Here is a 14915-nt window from a genome sequence, read left to right as displayed (position 1 = left end):
ATTCTCAACGTGGGCCATAAACTCCTACATACTTCACCCACAGTATTTTGTGGAGGGCCTCCCAGAATACCACACCAAAGAGTGGGAAATGTTGGAACTACATTACCCATAACCCTAAGGGGGAGGAAGTTACCTGGTTTTCTGGGGTCAGTGGTTAAATTTAGCACTACACTACCTATGGTTGCAGAAATTCAATGGTATCTCTTGGTTTTGAAATCTCACTAACCCTAGGTCTATGACTAATTTTTACCTAGCCCGACTCCTACTCCTAAAATTACTCAGATTCCTCATGATATAAAGGCAAGCATGTGGCATTCCGCTTCCATGGCTCTCCTGGCAGAGGTGTGTGTGTGTAAAATCCAGGACTACATCACGCATAATCCTTAGGGAGAAATCACGCAGGATCCCCTCAAGGAGAGCCAACCAAACCTGAACCCTAACTCTAACTTGATTGTTGTAATGTAGTTCGGCACTTTGCTGGCTCCTCATGGTGTTACTGCTGTTGACAGGTTACGAGTCCTTGTTTCCCCAATGTTGAAGAATAACACCAGAGAAGCATGCTTAGGCAAGGGCAGAGTAGAAATTAGAAGTTTATTAAAGGACAGCAAAAAAGACTTCTCCCGGAGGAAGAAGGGGACCCAAGAGGTGGAATCCATGGAAGTGCGGTTGTTTCCCCTTTTTATAGTTTTTTCAGTGATGGAATGTAGGTTGGAAGGCCTGAGGGCTGGGACACAGGTGGGCCAAAGAAGTAATCTGGGCAGGAAGGACTTCATTAACATTTCTTTGGGATGGGCTATCTTTAAATCTGCTGGGGCTGTTCATTAACATTTCTTTGGGATGGACTTTGGGCCTAGGGCTTTTCTTGGGACTTCATTAACATTCCATGAGTTGTCCTGTGTTTCTGGAATTCATTCAACATGGCCTCCATTTTAGATCTTACTCGATATTAGACCCGATTTACCTAACCACACTGACTACCTAACTTTAAATCTGGCTTCAATGGGGGATACTGAGAGCTTCAACTTTCTTAGAATTTTAGATCATTTAATCCAGAATTTTGCCCACTCATGGGACATAGCTGAAGAAATTCGCCTGCAAGCTTCTGACCCTGAAGCTTAGATTGTGGGTAATGTAGTCTAGTATTTGGCTGGTTCCCTGTGCAGAACCCAGGGAACTTCTGCCCCATTAGGATTGTGGGTAATTAATGTTAGGTCGGTGGTGGTGACTTGGTGGCGACTTAGTGGCAACTTAGAACAAAGCAGCCCTCACCGAAAAAGAACATCAATCAGATGCTGGTGGAAATACCTGTCAATCAGCCAGATCTAGATCTCCTGACTAACGCCTGTCAATCAGCGGGACCCCCTGGCCAATCCTGGAGTTCAGCCAACTCCCCTGACCAACTCCAAGGGGGCAAGAGACCCTAGGAACACCTTTTCCTGTCCTGACCCCTTCCCTTCCTGCTATAAGCCCCATAAAAGTCCAGTCTGGTCAAGCTTCCATGTGTTTTCTCTTCAGACCCTTCCCCTGTCCCCTCTGTGGGTCTGATCAAGTTCCACCCAGGAGTGATATCTCAATAAAGCCTGTTCAGTGACCCTTTTAAATCTGCCTCCTTTGGTTGCTGCCTGCCCCGCCTGATCTGACAATTAAGTCCCTTGTATTTTATGGCTCAGAGGGGTTGATTCTGTGCACTTCACTTCCCCCTCCCTGGATTATAGATAACGTAGTCTAGCATTTTGCCCACTCATAGGGTGAGGATGGGGGGAGAAGGGGGGGCTCTTGAGAGCTTCTGCTCCTGAGGGCTGAGGGTAATGTAGTCCAGTGTTTTTGCTGGCTCTTTTTAGGGAATCTGGAAGCCTCTGCCACCTCAGGATTGTGAATAATTTAGTTCCATGTTCTACCAGCTCACAGGAGGCAGGGGAGTCCTATGATTTCTGCCCCCCATGACTGTGAGTTATCACCACAGTGCCTTCTAGGTAATGTAGTCCCACATGGTAGAGGAATTCCTATGAGGTTCCCATCCCCACCCTCTGAGGATTGTGGGTACTATAGTCCAGTGTTTTGCTGGTTCTCTGTGGGAAACCCTGAGAGCTTCTTGCCACTTAGAGTTGTGGGTGATATAGTCTCACATTTTGCTAGCTCATGGGGGGCACTCTTGTGACCTTCTGTTGCACCAGAGTATTGTGGGTAATGTAGTCTAGTGTTTTCCCACATACACCTCTGTCAGCTGTCTATGTAAGCTTCAGGCTGCATGCTTGCCCAGACACCCTGAAGATTCTCAGTACTATGTTCCAGTGGCCTACCCATGCAGCTCTCACCACAGAGGACTATCACAGGTGCAGTCTGAACATTTCCCCCCAGGTATTCTGAGCAGTGAAGTGCAGTATTCTGGCTGTACAGCCCTCATCATGGAAGGCCATGTGAGCTCCAGGCACATTCACATGCACAAGCTCAGGAACTCTAGGCAGTGAAGTCCAGTCCTCATTGCAGAGACCTCTTGGAGCTGCAGGCACCCAAGGTTCATGGTTAGTATGTTTGATTGTTCTGTGCATGCATTCCTAATCCCAGAGGCTGAGAGCTGCGTGTCACATGGATATCCAGAGAACACTGAGGATTGTGCCACTGCAGTCTGGCATTCTGCTGCTCAGCCCCCACCATGGAGGCCTTTGGAAGCTTTGGGCCATGTGCTTGCCCTGGTATCCCAAGGAATCTGGGTAGTGTAGCTCAGTGATTGGCTGTCTGGCCCTCACCACAAAGGACTGTGGGAGCTGTAGCAATATGTTTGCCCAGGCATCCCAGAGATTCTGGGCAGTGTAGTCTGGCAGAGTTATCACCACAGTGGCTTCTGGGAATTATCAGGCAGGCCACTGTGTGCAGACTTACCCAGAAAGCCCTGGTATTGTCTACAAAACTCATTGTGTCACATAGTGGGAAGATATCTTCAATACAACCACAATATTATTGTCACATTGATACATCAACTTCTCAACAGTTTTCAAGTACTCTAACACTGGAAAAAATGAGCCATAAAAATAAATATAAACAATGAGGTGCCATTAGCCCTTTCCCTCATACACTATTGAGTCTCCACATGCTGGGAAACCCAGGCCTTCCCTGCACTATCCTGAGCTCGTTTCTCGGTTTCTCCTTTCAGTGTCCTGGGATTTTTCACCATAAAATGTACTTTAGGATACTATAACAATGAAGAGCCAAAGCCTCACAATGGATACTTTTATAAGTCTCACTAAAATTTTAACTACAAAAGTAAAAACAACAGAGCTTCTTCCTCAGCACATGGGATAATGGACAAGAGGCTTTTCCTCATTTCCCCCCACCTTTTCCTCAGATAGACTTCAGTAATACCAAAACCACAGTGGAATCCACATGTAGATGCCAAGGGGAAGAAATCTTGTGGTACACATTGTCCTCAGATGTCCCCAGCCAAGGCATCTCCCTGTGAGGGTACCAAGAGGCTCTGCCACAAGAGTCATGGCTCCAAGGTGCCTGCAGCCATGATCTCTTCCTGGGTGGGTTTCAAGTTTAGGGTTAGAAACTTGAAACATGTTTCAAGACATGGCCCCCAGGGGTCCCCAGCCACAGCATCTCCCTGTGTGGGTCCCAAGAAGAAGGAATCTTTTGTCACCACAGTCAGCCCCAATGGGTCTAAAGCCATGGTCTTCCCTGGTGGACCACAAGGGTGAGAATTAGGGCAGGCCTTGAAGGTTAGGGTTACCTCATTGTGGACATAGACTCCAGGTATTCTCAGCCATGGAATTTCCTCAGGTGAATCCTGAGAAGGAAGTTTGCTGTGGGCACAGGACACCTATCCCTGACAGAAAGATGATTCAAGGGGATCAGAAAAAGTCACTCTGAGAACCCCCTGCTGGCCACATGTCAACACATGCCTCCATGTTGCCAGCCATTGCACTCCTGGTGTGCACCAGGGAAAGTGAAGGTGAGTTCGCAGAGCACATGTGTACAGGAATGTTCACAGCAGCCTTCTTTGTAATGCCCTAACCACCAACATGCAAATGTCATCCACAGAAGGACAGGTAAACAACTCTTATCCACCCACAGAGACACAGGTGGCTCTGAGGTATCTGTCTAACCCTGGCAACAGTGAGTTCATTTGTGTTCTAATAATGACTGTCTCAGCAAGCAGAGCATGTGATGTGGGGGCTGCTGCTCCTTCCTCACATATTCCTTAATTCTGTCCTCACTGAACACCTGCCTTGTGTCCCCAGATCTTCAGCTCCAGGATTAGGGAGACCACTATATCCCAGGGACCTAGTCCTGGTGGCTCCTAAAGGAAATAGGACAAGTGTGGTGGTGATCCCCTCTGCACCAGAGAACCCCAGATCCCCACATAACATTTCTCTACCCCACCCCTGTCTCTGCAACCCCCAGCTGTTTCTCCAGCCTGTTTTCCCAGCCTGTAGGCCTTGATCATAATTTCTCCATAGAGAACCCCAGATCACCCTACAACAGTGTCCATCCTGTTTCTGTGGTCTCCTAGCTGTTCCCCTATCTTTGGGGCTTTGGTCTATCTCTCTAAAGAAGACCCCAGATGATACCATCACACTGTCCACCTAGAGACCTTAGTCATCTCTGCTACATCTCCAACACTCCATAGCTTTGATGTCATCAACAGCAGATTCTCACCTAGACTGTTCTAGACCCTCCCAAGTCTGTTCAAAACCACAATTTGGAATATAAAATCAGGATCTTGATGCTGCTCAGAAATGCAGCAAAATTTGTCTGAGAAATTAAATGCCAGGAAGAGGCTTCTGTGGCCAGGATGATCTCAGGAGGTAGTAAGCCCTGCACACCATGTGAAAGATGGGATGCCCACATCTGCTCTGATGTTTGGGGTATTCTTTCATTTGAAAGCAAAACTGATATTTTTGAAAGATGTAGGCTGGAGGGACTATTAGAGTTTTCAGAGATACTTGAAGAAGACTTCATAGGCATATTCTGAGATTGCAAGTCCATAAATTGGTCAATATCCAACCTCATTTCCTGCAGAAATGCTTATGTAGGCTTATGGCTCTTGGGGCCTACCTGAGGAACATAAATCAGAAGGCTGTGGTGGGAGCTCTGTCACCAGGAAGCTGCCCACCTCTGCCAGCTCATTACTTGGGCCTGGACCCTCCTCCAGATACACTCTGGTGATTGCTGCTGCATGGGCAGGTAAATCCTGTAAGCAAAGAAATTCCACAACCCATTGGAGAGAGAAGGGAGCACAGTGCACATGTGGCACAACATGGCCTCAATAAGGAGGCAGATGCAACATCCATCCCAGCCAGCACAGGCCACCTGAGCCAAGTTTATCACCCCTGTGCCTCAGACTCCCTCTCTACACAATGGTCGCCAACTAAGGAAGGAGGGAAACTGAGGAGGAGAGATGGCCCCTCTTCTGAGGGAATGACAGCACTTGGCAGCCAGGGGCTTTGAAATTGTCTATTTTCCAGGAGACTTGTGTTGAAAATACTATATGCCTGGGGATTGTGGCTCTGTAGAGTAGGATTTGGGGTCATCTGGCATTAATGGTTGTGGATGAGTGCAAGTTTGGTTTGCTCTAATGGCTCAGCAACTGGTGGGTTTGGGGATGATTACCAAATCTGAGGGTAACAGCAGACTCCTTGTCTGGTTCTGATCCTGCAGAAATGAAGCTTCATTTCATTCACCCAAATCTCCTTAAGTGGGAAACAGGGTTCTTGGTCAGTTGTTCCCTGTGCAGAGCTCAGCTGAGGCGCAGCTGGCCCCATCACCCTACATTCACTACATGGTAAGAGCCTCCAGGACTCTGCTTCTCCTCAAGTCAGTGATCTCCCTTCTGTCAGTCTGTGTAACTCTTCTGTCCTCTCTTGACCACTTGAACTGAACTTGTCTCAAAGTAACACTTTCTGTGGTTTACTCTGACCCTGATTATCAGTGCTTCACTCTCCTTGTACCTCAATGTCACCCTAAAACTCTCCTAGCGGCAGAGTGGGCACCTGCCCTGTTTTCCCTCAGTCCCTATTTACCCTTCACTCTCCTTGCACCCCAATGCTAGGGAGTACCCAATGCTCCAAAGATCCCCACAATAAGCAGGCATAGCATAGACTATATTACCCATAATCTGAAGTGGCAGAGGCTGCCAGGATCCCATGTAGAATCAGCAAAGGGCAAATATTAACCCAAACCTAGTGCTTGCACTAATCCTAGCCCTAACCATAACTGCTCGGAATTCTCAGGGTACCAATGCAAGCAGGAGACCTTCAGCTTCATGTGACTACTAGAAGAGATGTGTGGGCAAAACTCAGGACTATGTTAACCACAATGACAAGGGGCAGAAGTCAACAAGGCCTTTCCCTTGCAGTGAATGGGTGAAATGCAGGACTACATTACCCACATCCTCAAAGGGCAAGAAACTCCTAGGATTACCTACAGTGAGTAGGCTAATTGTGGGATTTCATTACCCACAATTCTAAGTGTTAGAAATCACCAGGATCCCTAGGAGATAACTGGCAAAATGCTAAACCTTGGTGCACACCTTTAATCCCAGCAGCTTGGGAGGTTGAGGCTGGAGGATCATAAGTTCAAAGCTGGCCTTAGCAGCTTAGCGAGGCCCAAAGCAACTTAACAAGACCCTGTCTCAAAATAAAAAAATTAAAATGTTGGAGATGTGGCTCAGTGCTAAAGCACACCTGGGTTCAATTCCTAATACCAAAACAAACAAACACTAAACCTACCATAGCCCTAATTCTGATCCTACTCTACTCAGAATCCTCAGGGCACCAGGGTATGTGACTTTCAGCTTCCATGGGACTCCTGACAGAAGTAAAATGGCAAAACCCAGAACTATATTAGCCAGGATGGAAGTCACCAGTGCTTCCCCCTCCCTGAGCAGTAAGCAGACAAAATACGGGACAATTTGCCCTTACTCTATCATGCTTATGCAGGGTAATTATGTGGCCTTCAGCTTCTATGGGACTCCTGGCAGAGGTGAGTGTGCAAAACTCAGAACTACATTATCCAGACCCTAATTGGCAGAAGCAGCCAGGATCCCCAACAGACAGCTGGCAAAATGTAAACCCTACCCCAGGCTTTGTCCTAATATTAATCCTAATGCTAACACTGCTGAGAATCTGAGAAACTAATGTGACTCCATTTTAAAAAATAAATAAATAACAGTAGCTTCTACCTCAAGGCGTGAGGGGGGGGGGTGACCCTTGTCCTTGGAAAAACCCACAGAGCATTCCTTCTGAGTTGTTTGTCTGTAAATAACAGGACAGGTCTGCAGCGGTGTCCTTGACTCAGTTAGGCTAGGTGAGGACCCATAGCAACCCCCCTAGCAACCTCCAATCAGCATGAGACAGGGAAAATACCTGGGATGCCAGATGACCCCCAAGTAGTTGATGGTGGTTGATAACATGTTGGGAAACCATGTAGTTTAGCACGTACACCCCTCGGCCTAACCCAATCAGTTCAAACAAATCCCCCTTTTGTACTAACCAATCACCCCTACCCAACTTGTTCCCACCATTGAATGTGCTAATCAATGTTAAGAGTTGTTGTTTGATTTTCCCGTGGTATGGAATGATTTGCTGTGTGATGTTGTGATGCATAGAGTATCCCCCAAAAAACCTATAAAATCTCACTGAACAAAGGACCAGGACTCACTCCCTGGGACCGCTGTGTTGGGAATGGTTGTGAGTCCAGGCTCGAGCTTGCAATAAAGACGCGTGTGCTTGCATCAGATTCGGCTCCTGCAGGTCTATTGGGGTCCCATGAATCTGGCATAACAAATCCTCAGGTTACCAGGTTACTTTCAGCTTCCATGGGACTCTCAGAAAATGTGAGCAGGCAAAACTCAGAACTGTTACCCACAATACCAAGAAGCAGACATCTCCAGAGTCCCTGTTAGTGACCAGGCAAAACACAGGACTACATTACCCACAATTCTAAGTGGCTGAAACTGCTAGGAACCTCAGAAGACAGCAGGCAAACTGCTAACCTTAACCCTAGGCTTTGCACTAACCCTCTCCCTAACAGTGCTCAGAATCCTCAGGGTACTGGGACAAGCAGTTTCCATGTAACTGCAGGCAAAAGTATGTAGGCAAACCATGGGACTCCACTATTGACAATCCTAAGGGGGTTGAAGCTCCTGGGTCCCCTACAATGAGCAGGCAAACCGTGGGACTACATTATCCACAGTCCTAATCCTGGGACTACATTATCGACAATCCTGGCAAGAGGGAGCTTCAAGGGGTCAGGAAAAGTGGCTCCAGTTGCTTCCTTCTTATCACTGTGGGCTGTGCAAGATACTCACCACTCACGGTTCAGTGGTGACCCTGAGCCCCCTTGTGGCAATACTAGTGAAGCTCTGGAAATCATTGTTTGGATTATTCTAGATCATAATTTTAGAAATCAACCAGAAATACAGTTCACAATCCCATGCCTTGATCAGAATGGATGGAGATAGCAAGAAGCAAAGCACGATGCCAATAAACAAAGGTTCTTTGATTTCCTATGTACCAGCAATACTACTTAGGAAAAAATAGACTTTGAAATTTACAATAAAAATAAAGCATTTCCATTTATAATAGCATCCTCCAAAGCTGAAGTTCTTAAATATGTATTTTTTTAGTTTTAGATGGACACAATATCTTGGTTTTATTTGTTTATTTATATTTAGTGCTGAGGATCAAACCCAGGGCCTCACATATGTGAGGCAAGTGCTCTACTACTGAACTACAACCCCAGTCCCTTAAATATGTCTTAAAGTACAATTATGCTTCCAGAAAAACTTAAAACACAATAGAAAGAAATAAAGTTAAGCATAAATAAGTGCACAGATAGTCCTTGGTCAGGATTATTAGACTCAATGCAGTTAAGATGAAATTCTCCCAAGGTTGATCTGCACATTCAGTGCAATATCCAATTCCTAGAAGACTCTCTAAGCCTAGAAGAGTTGACACTGACTGCAAGAGGACAAGCCTGAAGAACTCAATACCTGGATTCCAGAACCAGTCATAAAGCTGAATCACTGAAGAAAATGTTTTGCTGTGAAGGAATACACAGAGATGAATGGAAATTAATGGAGAGCACAAACACACCCATGTACATACAGTTCAATAAACTCATTTTTCTCACAGTATTAAAGTATTTGAAATATGTTGAGAAGATGATGTATCAAAATTCAAACATCGGGTGTAATTGTGTTTGTTGCATTTTGTTAAAGGAACAAAGGCCTTTGATGGAGAAAGGAATTTCTGCTCCAAAGATGGTGATGAGATAACTGGAAACAATATGAGGAAGTGGACAAGGGTAAGCTACAAATTACACAGAACTTCACCCAAGCAGTCCATAGACTCATATTTTAAGTGTAAAACTGTAAAACTTCTAGAAGAAAACATGCCTGACCATGTTTCATAATGAGTTTTTAAATACAGCTCCAAAACAAATCCAGAAATAAAATTGGTAAACCTTATAAAGATGTTTACTACATGAAAAACGTCATACATAGGAAATAAAGACAAGCCAAAGACTTGGAGAAATATTAGAAAGTACATACCTTAAAAAGACTTGTATCTGAAATAGAGTAAGAAACTTATTAACAAGAAGCACTCCATTTAAAAAATGGATGAAGATCTGGAGACATCTCACCAGAGAAGATATGCAGATGGCAAAGCAGCATAGGAAATGATGTGAGCACCACTTGTCATGAGCCAAGGTAACTAAGACACTGAGATAGCACCAAGTGCCTATCAATGGATAAAAATCTTCATGATGCAATGTCAATTGTGTGGAAAAATAGGAATTCACATGCATTGCTGCTGGAGGGCACAGTAGTTCACTGCCTAAGAAAGAGCTTGGCTGGGCTGGGGTTGTGAATCAGTGGCAGAGTGCTTGCCTAACATGTGTGAGGCACTGGGTTCCATCCTCAGTACCATATATAAATAAATAAAAAATAAATGTACATCAACTAAAAAATATTTAAAATAATTATTGAAAAAAGAAAGAAAGAGCTTGGCAGTTTTCCAGAGTTAAACATGGTCTTACACAGGGCTCAAAATTCATAATCTTAACAATTGACACAACTGTCTCACAAACATAGGTCTGAAAATGTATGTCTAAATGCAGCATGAAGTTACTCACAGCAGTTCTGCTCACAGTGGCCAAGTACTCAGGGAATCAGGATGTGCTGCAGATCATTTGTGCTATGGAGGCTCTGGGGCCTCTGAACTCCCAGGCCTCTGCTCTTGTCTGCACCTAGACCACCTGACCTGCCCTTACCCTGTGCTCCACAGTGGGGCAAAGTGGGTTCTATATGAAAATACCTATAGATACAGATGATAAACTCAGGAGAATGCAGGGACAAAGACTCAGGTCTGAATTTTTACACATAGGAACCCCCTGGGGAAGAACAGTCAGAATGGAGGCAACTGCAGTAGCCCCACAGAACCACACCTACTAGGCAGAACCTGAAGGCAACTCCTAGGACCCACCTCTGATCAGCTTGGAGGACCTTGTGATGCACCTTACTTCCCCCAGCACAACTTATGCTTGTTTTTTTTTCCTCAGGCAGCAACTGCATTCTGAGCAGGATGATGTTACTTGTTTGGTATTGCATAGAGAGCTGGGCCACTGCCTAGTCCTGAGGCACAGCCTCTGAAATTCACTGTTCTGGTTATTCTACAACATAAGTTTGAATATTTAAGCTGAAATAGAGCCCACCATTCCATGACATGATCTGAAAGAATGATGCTATGGTTTGAATCCTTGACCTCTACTTTTTATGTTTCTAAAGTCCTAGAGTCCAGAAAGCCCAGGAATACACAAACCACCCCCTTGCATCTCCTCCAGCCCCCTATAAAGCCATCCACAGTTTGGAACAGCCAAGATGTCCCTGTCATTCTCAGCAGGAAGGGTCCCTCAGGGAGGCATAGAAGAGGATGTTCCACTTGGTCAAGGAATCTCACCTGTGTCCACTGGGCCCACACTGACCCTTTAAGGAGTGAGAGTAATTTGGCTGTGGGCCAAGCCCCTCTTCTCAGGAAGACTGAACAAAGCCAAAAGGAGAGATGGGAATGAAGGGACTGGTTGTCAGGACACTAAAAGTGAATACCTCTCCCAGGGGTTGAGTACAGGGACTGAGGAGGAACCTCCTGCTTTCATGCAGGGCCTCTGATAATTGCATAGACACCCTTTCTCAGGAGGCCCAGTCCCACTCAAGGGTCAGCTTCAGGAATTTTAGTCCATTTCCCCCAAAATGGGCATGATGCAGCTTGCTGAGTCAGGATTTTGACTTTAAGGACTAGCACACTGCCTGTTCAGCATAGGATGAAGCAAAATGCCCTCCCTCAGCCCATGCCTCCAACTGTGCCTCCCTTACACACTTCTCCTTGCTGGGACTTCAGGCCCTTCTGGCTGCAGATAAGGCCACAGGCCAACACAGGGATGGCTAGGGACTCTGCATGTTTCCTGGGAGGGCTGAGGGCTGGCACTCCCCATAGCAGTCACTGCCTCTGCCCTCTTGAGTCTGGGGGGGGGGGCTTTCTTGTGGGGGATGCATGCATGAGCTCAGTCCTCTTGAAGCAGGTAAGCAGATGATTGCTCCCCCAGTTCTACAACCCTGCAAATCCCCTGAGCTCAGGAACTCAGTATAGTTTGTGCCTTATGTGCAACACCCCCACCTTGTCCATCAAAACAATTGCCTGAGGAAAGCTCAAGGCTTCCAAGAAACCTTACTATGTCCTAACCAACACCTGATGACAGGCCCTTAACCTCCCTTTCTCAAATCATTTACTAGAAAGTGTTTACAATTGACAATATGCATCTCTTGCAACTCAGAAGGAACTCTCTCAAAACCTGAGAGCCATTCCCTTGAAATGTAATCATCTAGCAGGAAAGGCCTCTCTCCCAGTCTGTGTGGGAAGACAGGATTCTTAGACAACTGCCACAAACACAGCTGGCCTAATTGCATCTACAATGACCAAGTCTAGTGTTTACTTCACTGACTCCCATGCCCATACTCTTCCCTATCTCTCCTTTCCCCTTTAAAATACCCAAATTACTTCTGCACAGATCATAAAGGAGCTCAGGTCTTTCCTCTACCATGATTAGTTACCTAATAAAATCTGTTCCCACCACTTTACCTGATGTCTTGTTGAATTTATCTGTGTCATCATTGCAAGTGGACATTCAGGAGAGGAGAAAAGAGAGTCAAGGGGACCACCTAAGCTCAATCCTCTGCATTCAGCCCCTCCAAGCACAGCTGCAGCCCATGGAGCAGAGGCAGAGGAACCACATTCAGCAGGTGCACACAGCTGAATGCCCAGTCCATAGGGTGCAATGGACTTGCCATCTTTGTGCTCAATACCTGGGCTGTAGGCAGAAAACAGAAGATGCCACAAAAGCCTCTGGGAAGTGTAGTCTTTGAGACAATTACTTTGCCAAGGACTGTCGCTATTTTAGGATTATGGCCAGTCAACAGTGGCCACTCTCAATGTGAGGAGAATCTCTATACAGAAGTGAAGCTCCTAGAAGACTCTAAGAGCTGCACGCTGCACATCTTCCCTTCCTGTGCCCCAAGGATTCTGGGTAGTACAGTCCATCCTGCCTGTGACTGCCTCCCACCCCACTGCAAAGACCCCTTGGATCTGTGGCCCCCTGAGGTTTCTGGGTAATACAGTTCTCCTGTCACTGCCCCCCACTGCAGAGGCTTTGGGGAGCTGTGGGTCCCTGGAGATTCTGGGTAGTGCAGTCTGTTGTTCTACCAATGCAGCCCTCACATTCACCTGAACCCTGCCCCCCGCCCCAGGATGTGGAGAGTGTAGTCTGTTCTGCCCACCAATACCTCCTCCCACCCTCACCCCAAAGGCTCCTAGGAGCTGTGCACCCCTAAGGAAGCTGGGTAGTATGCCTCAGTGCTCTATCAATGGAGCCCTCACCACAGAGACCTCTAGGAGCCACAGGGGCACATTCATCCAGGCACCTCCACAGATTCAGAACAGTAGCAGTGGTAGTCCAGCGTCCATACAGTCCTCACCATGATGGCCTCTGGAAGCTTCTGCCCCCTGGTGATTCTAGGTAGTGTATTCTGGTATTCTACCAATGCAGGCCTCACACTCAACCTGGACTCTGCACCCAGGGATTCTGGGGAGTGTATTCTGTCATTCTGCCCACTAATTCCTCCCCACCTTTATCCCAAAAGTTCTTGGGTAGTACACTTCAGTGCTCTACCGACATAACCCTCACCACAGAGGCCCCTAGGAAACACAGGAAGCACATTCACTTGGTCCAGAGATTCTGGACAGTATTCTGGCCATGCAGGCCCCACCATATGACCTCTGGAAGATTCAGGCCCCCAAGGATTCTGGGTAGTGTAGTCTAGCATTCTATCTATTCAGCCCTCCAAGCAGGTCTGCAACCCCACCGGCTCTGTGCCCCAACCATCCACCCAGCACCTCCTGGGCCCTCCTTGCAGGCACTGAGGGAAGCTACACCCACTACAGGGACACCAGTTGGGGCTGAAGTGCAGCCTACCAAGTTTGGTCACACAGAGGGCTCCCAGGTGCTGGGGTGGGACCAGAGGCTATGCTGTCTCAAGAGGTCTGTTGTGGCCTGGTAAGATGACACCTGGCCTAAGTTCTGAAGAAACCTGCAAACCACGGTTGTAGAGGGGAAGCTGGGTTTCAGGGGGAAAAATGTCTGTGACTGGAAGTCAGGGGCTAAGGGAGGGGAGAGTGGAGGTCTTCCATGGTGACAATGGGGGACACAGGCAAGGCACCTCATAGCACTTCAGCCAGCACCCTGGACAATTGGGCTGTTTACTCTCACCACAGCCAGTGTGGAAACAAAACTGGCACCACTGAAGTGATCGGATTTGGGGGTGATTAGACATCACCAGTGTTAGGTGCAGAGCAGGTTGAACTAATTTGTCACTGGTCAGGCTGAATGAATGTTAGCTGCAGGATAACCTGGGAACTCAAACCCCTATCTGTCTGGTCCTTTATCACCTGTTTGCATCAAGTCTGAACACTCAACCCCATTCAAGGCTGAACACTTGACCCCCACCCATCTGGTGCAATGGAAACCCATATCTGATCCCTGTCCCACCTGTCTGAAGGCAGAATATGATACCCTTAGCAACTACTGTATGATCCAATCACTGTACACCAACAAGGCAGCTTGCAGACCCAAAGACCCCATTAGATTTTGGCTATAAAACTCCCTCCTGCCAGGTGCCTCTCTCTTGCTCTCTCTCACTTCTCATTCTCTCCCTCTCCCTCTCACCCTCTCTCTTGCTCTCTTTCTTCTTCTTCTTCTTCTTCTTCTTCTTCTTCTTCTTCTTCTTCTTCTTCTTCTTCTTCTTCTTCTTCTTCTTTTCTCTCTCTCTCTCTCTCTCTCTCTCTCTCTCTCTCTCTCTCTCTCCTCTCTCTCTCCCCCTACCTCCTCCTCCTCCTCCTCCTCCTCCTGCTCCTCCTCCTCCTCCTCCTCCTCCTCCTCCTCCTCCCCCTCCTCTTCCTCTTTCTCACTGCTGCAATAAAGATCTCTTGGTCACTCCGAGTGTTGTGGTCACTTTCCTTTCAATCACGAAGAGTGAGGAGTTTGCAGGAAGAGGACAGATTTTAGAGCCTCTGTGATCCCACAGGGATTTTCTACACCTCCCTGTAGAAGTACCCAGCCCAACACCCCCCACAGGTTGCCTGATGGAGCTCAAGGAAACAGAGCCTCCTGCAGGACCAGAGTCCTGAATGTACCCAGGACAATGTCCCCTGCCTGTCTACATTCAGGACACAGCTTCCTTCTAACTACACTTAGCTGAATCAGCACATGGCTTGCTCCTGTCTACACTCAGAACACTCAGGACATGGTGCCCTCCTGTCTACACTCAGCACATTCAGGACACAGTGCCCTCCTCCTATTTA

This window comes from Marmota monax, unplaced genomic scaffold, assembly GCF_021218885.2.
Source record: "Marmota monax isolate L192 unplaced genomic scaffold, Marmota_monax_Labrador192_F-V1.1 WCK01_AAM20220418_F8-fsc00009, whole genome shotgun sequence".
In the NCBI taxonomy this organism is placed as follows: domain Eukaryota; kingdom Metazoa; phylum Chordata; class Mammalia; order Rodentia; family Sciuridae; genus Marmota; species Marmota monax.
The sequence above is the reverse complement of the archived record's forward strand: the minus strand, read 5'-3'. Positions refer to the sequence as shown.